The sequence below is a fragment of the Coregonus lavaretus genome (assembly GCF_964263955.1).
Source record: "Coregonus lavaretus genome assembly, contig: HAP1_SCAFFOLD_5025, whole genome shotgun sequence".
Lineage (NCBI taxonomy): Eukaryota > Metazoa > Chordata > Actinopteri > Salmoniformes > Salmonidae > Coregonus > Coregonus lavaretus.
The window spans coordinates 16,015-24,021 of NW_028160935.1; positions in this window are offsets into that span (position 1 = coordinate 16,015).

The following is an 8,007-nucleotide window of genomic DNA, read 5'->3' on the forward strand; positions in this document are numbered from 1 at the left end:
TCTCAGACATAAATGAACAATTCCAGGTGAAATCTAAAGGTCATAGCTTCCTGGGGGGAGGGACACCACTACATTAATAAAATATTGCCCTCTTGCTAGATTGATGACTAAAGCCCTAGTGAAACAGTGCAAAATGGTTGTCAGCTCAACTGGTTAAATACAAGACCTGTTCATTGTGAAATGTATGTGTTCAAGTCTAATAATTTTGCTCTATATATTTTCTGATCTGTATGTAATTTTATCTGTTTAAGCTGTTTGGATTGTTAATTGATATAACACAGGGCACCATTGAAAAAGAGACACTGGTCTCAATTGGGATTCCCTGTATAAATAAAGAGGAATATGATAGAGGGAATATGATAGCGAGTATTATGATGGAGTGGAATATGATGGAGAGGAATATAATAGAGGGAATATAATAGAGGGAATATGATAGAGGGAATATGATAGAGGAATGTGATGGAGGGGAATATATATAGAGAATGAATGGAGGAATGTGTGACGCTCTTGAGCAACAAAGGTTGTCTGTTTGGTTATATCAACTGGAAAGACATGGATAAGAAAATGTTCAAACATATTTTTAAACAATGGGCGCTGTTGGCAGGTCTACAAATACTGTTCTATAGTCAGCTGATATTGATTTCCTTATTTAATAATTTCTTAAACTAAAATGCTAAACATCAATGACACCTACTCTTCAATTACATTTTTTGGGCCAATATAATTACACATCCAGCTAATTTTATCCCTCTATGAGCATGCGTACCGTAAAGATACGGTAAGGATCACTCGACTGCAACAGCTCTGGTTGATTTAATCGATCAATGGCTCAGGTCACTTGACCAAGATAAACTTGTGGATGAGCTGCTTCTTGATTTTAGTGCTGCATTTGACCTTGTTGATCATATGGCTAATAGCTGAGGCCATTGAAGAGAGATGTTTTCTTGAACCCTCATTTCTTTTTTGGAACTTTGTTACTGAGGTGACATAGACTATGGAAGACTTATTTTACTGTAGTAAGGTAGCCTATGTATTTCATTGATGATGATGATGATGATGATGAAAAATATTGACATTAGTGGTAGGCTGAGATCGAACAAACAACCTAAGTAAGCCTGGCTGCTATTTATGATATCTAAAACATATTGACTTTTAATTAGGCAAAACACATGTCGTTTGAATGGTCAACCATTTGATATGAGTTACAGCATTTTATTTTAATAAAAAATTAGGTTATATGGATTCATTGTATATATTAGGTATGACTGTGCTGCATAGGTACAACCATGGCAATGGGGACTCCATTGTGACATCACAAGATTCCGATTCTGGAAGGTTACCTGTTGAACAGACAAACTGAACAGTGCAAAGAGACTGATTCAACTAACCACTGACAGATTATTAATGTCCTATTTCATTAGTGAGAGAACACACTGCTTACTTCAGAGGTAGGTTGTAATATAACTTATTGTGAATGTGTTTCAGTAGTATAACTTATTTTCAAATTACTTGTGTATGAATGTGACATTTTAAGTAGACCTAACATGACTAGTGAAACTGTTGAAGAGAGATAGTTTGCTTGAGTCCTCTTTTTGTGAGAAAATGCTTCATCCTGACACCTGAGATGTCATGTTACAATTGTAGTGAGCCAGCCTAATGGCTAATGCATTCTATTGATGACAGAAAAAAAAACCTCTCTCTGTGTTAATCACCAACATATGTTGTAATCAATTATCTCAATAAATATGTACCAAAAGAGTAGGTTGTGTAAAAAAACAAGTATGCCTACCTAATTTGTAGCTGATTCATTTCTAATAAGAATAATATGTTCTTAATTGAATGGACATCCATTTCAAATGGTTGAATTGATAGACCTCTTTAAATTGAGGTGCACTCAGGGGCACTCAAAGAGAAGACTGGCGTTTTTACCTCCTTGGTTTTTAAAATAGATGAAACTGTACAAGTTAGGTCCTGCATGGATATAGAGTCATTTTCTACCCAAAACACAGTGTTTTTAATGATATGATGGAAGTGATTAGTGTGGTTTGTGAGAACCAGGCCCAATATGGAGTAGAGCTACATGAGGGGTTGAATATGGCTCAATAGTAAGGTACAGAAAGAGCCTGAAGTTTGCTTTTTAAAGTCTGTGTTGTGCTTTTTCTTCTCCAATGGCAACGCCTTGCATCACAATGATGATGTCATAAAGGATATTGTTCACGAAATGATAAGAACAGCCAAAATCGATTCATTTGATCTTGGTCGCTTTTCCAGTAGCCAACTTTTTACTAGTAATTCAGATAGGCCTATTGCATAAACATATCTGGATCAGGATTCTCACTTGCTTAATTGTAAGTAGCTGGGAAGAAAACGTGTGCACATTGTAAAGAGATGCATTATTATTTGGTTAGCAACACACACTTACTACAACATTATGTATTTTCCAGAGTTATTGTTAGCTAAGAGGAAGACATGGAGGGTTCAACGCTGACACAGAGGAGGGGTGAGTGTCGGTTGGAGGAAAGGGCGATCCAGACAGACTACGTGATGGAGTTGGGAGCCAGGTTGGCTCTGGTTTTGCAGATCCAGAAGGATCAGGAGAAGAAGATGAAGAGGATTTGGTTCAAGACGAGGAAAATGCCAAGACTGATTGAGGAGGTAACAAGACCAACTTTGACAAAGTCGACTAGAGTTCTGTTTAACAATATTAATTAAAGCAAATATAAGTTATTGTAAGGGCAAAATGTTCCATATGCCATGGAATGTAAGCTAACAATGTTTTTTCCTTATTTCTTTTTGTATTAGGCTACACCATGACAATGCTTATAACTGTTCTTGTCTAAATGTGTTGTATCATGTCTGTCTGTTTCAGTGTATTTATGTCCTCAGTTCTTATGGTTGTCTTGTCATAAAAAATAAACAACCGTTCTATCATAGACGCTCATATCAGGATTATGTGGTTGTCTCACTAGCTACCTTAAGTTGAATGCACTAACTAACTATAAGTCGTTCTGGATAAAAGCGTCTGATAAATGGCTAAAATGTCAAATGTTATGCTGGGTGTGGGGCATGTATTTTTACACTTAGCTGGCCCATTGGCTAGGGGACCCAGGGTTGGGACAGACTGGTGCAGAGCATCTGAAAGGACACTAGATATATATATATATGTGATGTATAAGTAAATAGTGCTGACTCATACACTATGTATGTATGTACTGAATGTGATCACTTTCATCATGTCTGTTTCTTTTCTCACGCAGAATGTGAGAGATGTGAGCAACTGTCCTCTCACTGAGTTTATGGCTCCCTGTATTGACTCCCTCCCTCCACTGGCTTTCACCAATCAGAGGCCTATACCAACCATGTTGCATCCCCCCTCTCCATTGGCCATACGCGCTCAGGATGCACAGCGGTTCATTGTATTTTCATACTTTCTCCCTGAAACCTGCCAGTCTGCTGAATGCCCAGTTGCCACAGAGTCCACTGCAGATGTATCTACAGGTAAACGAGAGGACCTATGGACAGATATACATATTTTCTCAATGCTGCATCGATACCTGCCACACTTCTTTGATGAAGACTCCATGCAGCCACATCAGACAGTAGAGGGCACCACTGAGGTCTCAGTTGCTCCAGTGGCAATACCTAATGTCAAGGAAGAGGACAGATTCTATCCTTACTCCCTCCCACCCCTGGCTCAGCGGTTCATTGGCAATTCATTCAATTTCCTCGAAACCTCCCAGCCTGCTGTTTCAGCCACAGAGTGCCCAGTTGCCACAGAGGCCACTGCAGATGTATCTACAGGTAAACGAGAGGACCTATGGACAGATATACATCTTTCCTCAATGCTGCATCGATACCTGCCACACTTCTTTGACGAAGACTCCATGCAGCCACATCAGGCAGTAGAGGGCACCACTGAGGTCTCAGTTGCTCCAGTGGCAATATCTAATGTCAAGAAAGAGGACAGATTCTATCCTTACTCCCTCCCACCACTGGCTCAGCGGTTCATTGGCAATTCATTCAATTTCCTCGAAACCTCCCAGCCTGCTGTTTCAGCCACAGAGTGCCCAGTTGCCACAGAGGCCACTGCTACCACAGCCACTGTCAAGGGAGAGAATCGATGGGCAGCTAGAAGTCTTCCTTCATTGCTGCCTCCATGCCTGCCAACAGTCTTTGACGATGACTTCATGCCACCAGAGCAGACAGTAGAGGATACCTATGAGGTCTCAGTTGCTTCAGAGACCACTGCAGGCACAGCTACTGTTGATTTTGGAGTGTACAGATCAGCAGCTAAATGCCCTGTTCCAATGCTGCCTCCAAGTCTGCCACTTGTCTTTGAAGTTGACTACAAACTGCCAGGGGAGGCAGTAGAGGGTACCACCAAGTGTCCAGTTATCAGTCAAACAAACAATGATGTGTCCACTCACCTCAAAGAGGACATGGCAGCTGATCAAAGCCCTCCTGACCCTGCAGCATTGCCTCCAAGCCCGCCATGTATCCGAGACTCTGACCACAAACTGACCGAGGAGACAAAAGAGGATGCCACCGAGTCCTCCGTTACCACAGCGATCACTGCAGGCACATCCATTGTCCAGGGAGAGGACCTGTTGGGTGATAAAAGCCCGGCTCCAATGCTGCCTTCAAAGTTGCCACACATTCTAGACAATGACCACAAGCAGCCAGAGGAGGCAGTTGAGGACACCACCAAGAGTCAAGTGTCCAGGGAAGCGGCCGTTTCCGTATCCACTGTCCACAATCTGCCAGGGGAGGCAGTAGAGGACACCAACAAGTGTCCAGTTGCCAGGGAAACAGCCGTTTCTGTGTCCACTGTCCACACAGAGGAGTTTTTGGCTGATAAAAGTCCTCCTGCACCTGCAACACTGCCTCTAATCCTGACCTGCACCCACAACAATGACCACAAACAGCTATGGAAGACAGTTGAGTGCACTACAAAGGGCTCAGTCGACACAGAGGCAACTGTTGCCATTTACACCTGGGATGATAAAAGTCCTCCAGGTCTGCAATGCATTCACAACAACAATGACCACAAGCAGCCAGAGGGGACAGTTGAGGACACCACAGAGTGCTCAGTTAACACAGAGGCAAGTGCAGTTGCATCCACTGTCAAGAGAGAGGAACTGATGAGTGATAAAAGCCCAGTCCTAGCACTTCCTCCAAGCCTGGCATGCATCCATGACATGGACTACAAGCATCCAGAGCAGAAAGGGAAGGGCACTAGTGAAGAGGTGGATCGCTGCCCTCATGCTCACCAGCTGGTCCCAGATGCTAACTTAACTCTGGCAACCCCTCTGCTCTGCATGGCCACTAAGACGCCTGTTAGAGTGAGAGCCTCCATATGCAGGTCAGAGGATGAGGAACCCAGGCCCTGGACGCTGGAAGAGGCAAAGGTAGGTGTCCTATTTTACACTACTACTCTACAGGGTTGGGGGTCTGTTCCATTTCAATTCAAAGCATTGAATTAAGTACTTCCTGAATTGACTGGAATTGAAATGGAATTGACCCCAACCCTGCTACTCTATGCTCATAGTATAAAACATCACCCCTTACTAGGGTAAACATTTGTATTACGTTTGGTGTGGACCCAGGAAGAACATCTATGGCTATTATAAAATCGGTTTGGAATACAAATAAACAAGTTACCTCAATTACTGTCCTCCAAATTGTGTGCCCCATGAGGCCATCAATGTATGTTGATCACTCAAATGTGTATTGAATGTGCCACATTGGAACAATATTAAATCTAGAGTCAATGTCTTCCTGTTAGGATTATTGGACAGGCATTGACATTGAGAGTGAAGAGAGGAGCGTCAAGTAGGAGGTGAGCCCTAGGGAGGGTTTGAAGCGTGAGGCGGACCGTGCCCATTCCAAGAGCTCCAATGGGACGGTTTCATCAGAGAGAGCAGAGACCATCCTGGGAAGAGTGGGCTTTCTGGCCATGAACATCAAGCAGAAAGTCACGTTTTTAAAGATGGAGGAAAAAGAGAAAAATAAGAAACTGAATAAGAAGATGAACGGTGACGAGAAAGAGAGAAAGGAGATGAAGGCGAGAGAGAAAGAGCAAAAGAAAGCCATGAAGGCTGAGAAAAAGAGGGACAAGTTAGAACAGAAAAAGAGAGAGAAGGAAAGAAAAGAGAAGGAAAAGGCAGAGAAAAAGAGGTTAGAGGGGCTGATTAAGATACACAATGCCATGATGAAAGACAGGATTAAGAAAGAGAAGAAGTGGTCTGAGGAGCTGAAAAAGAGAGAGAAAGCTCAAGCTGAGCTCCTGGAGATGGAGCGAAATATTCAAAAAAAGGAGGAGAAGAAGAGAGAAAAGAGGAGGAAAGAGGAGAGGAAGAGACTGGAGAAGAGGAAAAAGAGGGAGCCAGCTGGAGGTGGAACTGAGAGGGTGATAGAAGAGCAGGGAAGGGATGAAAGCTTGAAGATGGATGAGTAGACTGGGTAAGAAAGAGTGAGAAGGGAGATACTGTATTTTTGCATGCAATGAAAAACAAAGAATAAAAAAATAAATGTTTACTCTGTTTGTTTTTTGTCAAGGCATACCGTACAAAACATTATAAACACAAAATGTTTACTTTTAGCAAATTTGGGGAGTGTTGCACAGTTTAAATGTTGAATCCTAAATCGACACTAAGCACTCCTACATGTTGAAAGGATTGGATAGGTGTACATATAAATTAGGTGTAATATGGCAAACAAAGCCTATCAGAGGGAAAGGTAGAGCCATTACCAGTGTTTATACCTATGGGATAGGTAGAGAAAATTCTAAAACAAATCTCACAAGCTCTCATCCATAGTCAAATGAACTACTGTTGTCTGGAGTGATGCAGGTGTTGGTGACCTAAAGAGACTGCAAATAGCACAAAATAAGGCAGCAATAAAGGTTCTGCAATATAGTTATGAGATGTTCTCCATAGAATTACATAATGCACTCGAATGGCCGACTGTCAAGGAAATGATAAAAAAAACACACACAATTTTTTTTTCTCATAAAATGTACTGAAAGACCAACCGCCAAATGTGATTAACTGGATATGATCAAAGACGACTCGTAAAGGTAATAGGAATCTGGATCTGTGTCCTTTTCTTTTTACCTTGCTTTTGTTATTATTGTTATTATTATTATTATTTATTTTTTTACATTTCGTAAAATGTAATAATTACAAAAACATTTCATTTTAATTTCAATTTAGTAACATAATGTATCATTCAAATAAATATTATTATTTGTCTAATCATATTTTTTGCCTTTGAAGCTTAATATTTTGTAATATAATGTATGACTGACATGAGGGTAATCAAAGGGAGAGAGATAAGGGTAACAATGAAGACTTCTTCAATTACAGATTCTAAGTTATGAGTGGAAGTGTACAGTGCCTTCCTGAATTATTGGCACCAGAAGGAAATGTGAACAAAAAAGGTTGTGAAAACATGTCATTGTGGTCTATCAGCTTGATCTTACACTCAAAAAATAATATGAATCTACCCTTTAATTAAGTAAAAATTGTTCAAATAAAAAAATAATCGTCATCAACAAATCATTATTTTATTCAAAAACATGCGTGTCACAATTATTGGCTGCCCTATAAATTATTTTGAACAAAATCTAATTGAGTGCATTTGTAAAGTATTCAGACCCCTTGACTTTTTCCACACTTTGTCTTATTCTAAAATATATTAAATTGTTTTTTTCCCTCATCAATCTACACACAATACCCCATAATGACAAAGTGAGAACAGGTTTTTAGACTTTTTTATAAATGTATTAAAAATAACAAATGGAAATATACATGTACATAAGTATTCAGACCCTTTACTCAGTACTTTGTTGAAGCGCCTTTGGCAGCGATTACAGCCTTGAGTCTTCTTGGATATGACGCTACAAGCTTGGCACACCTGTATTTGAGGAGTTTCTCCCATTCTTCTCTGCACATCGTCTCTAGCTCTGTCAGGTTGGATAGGTCGTGTCGCTGCACAGCTATTTTC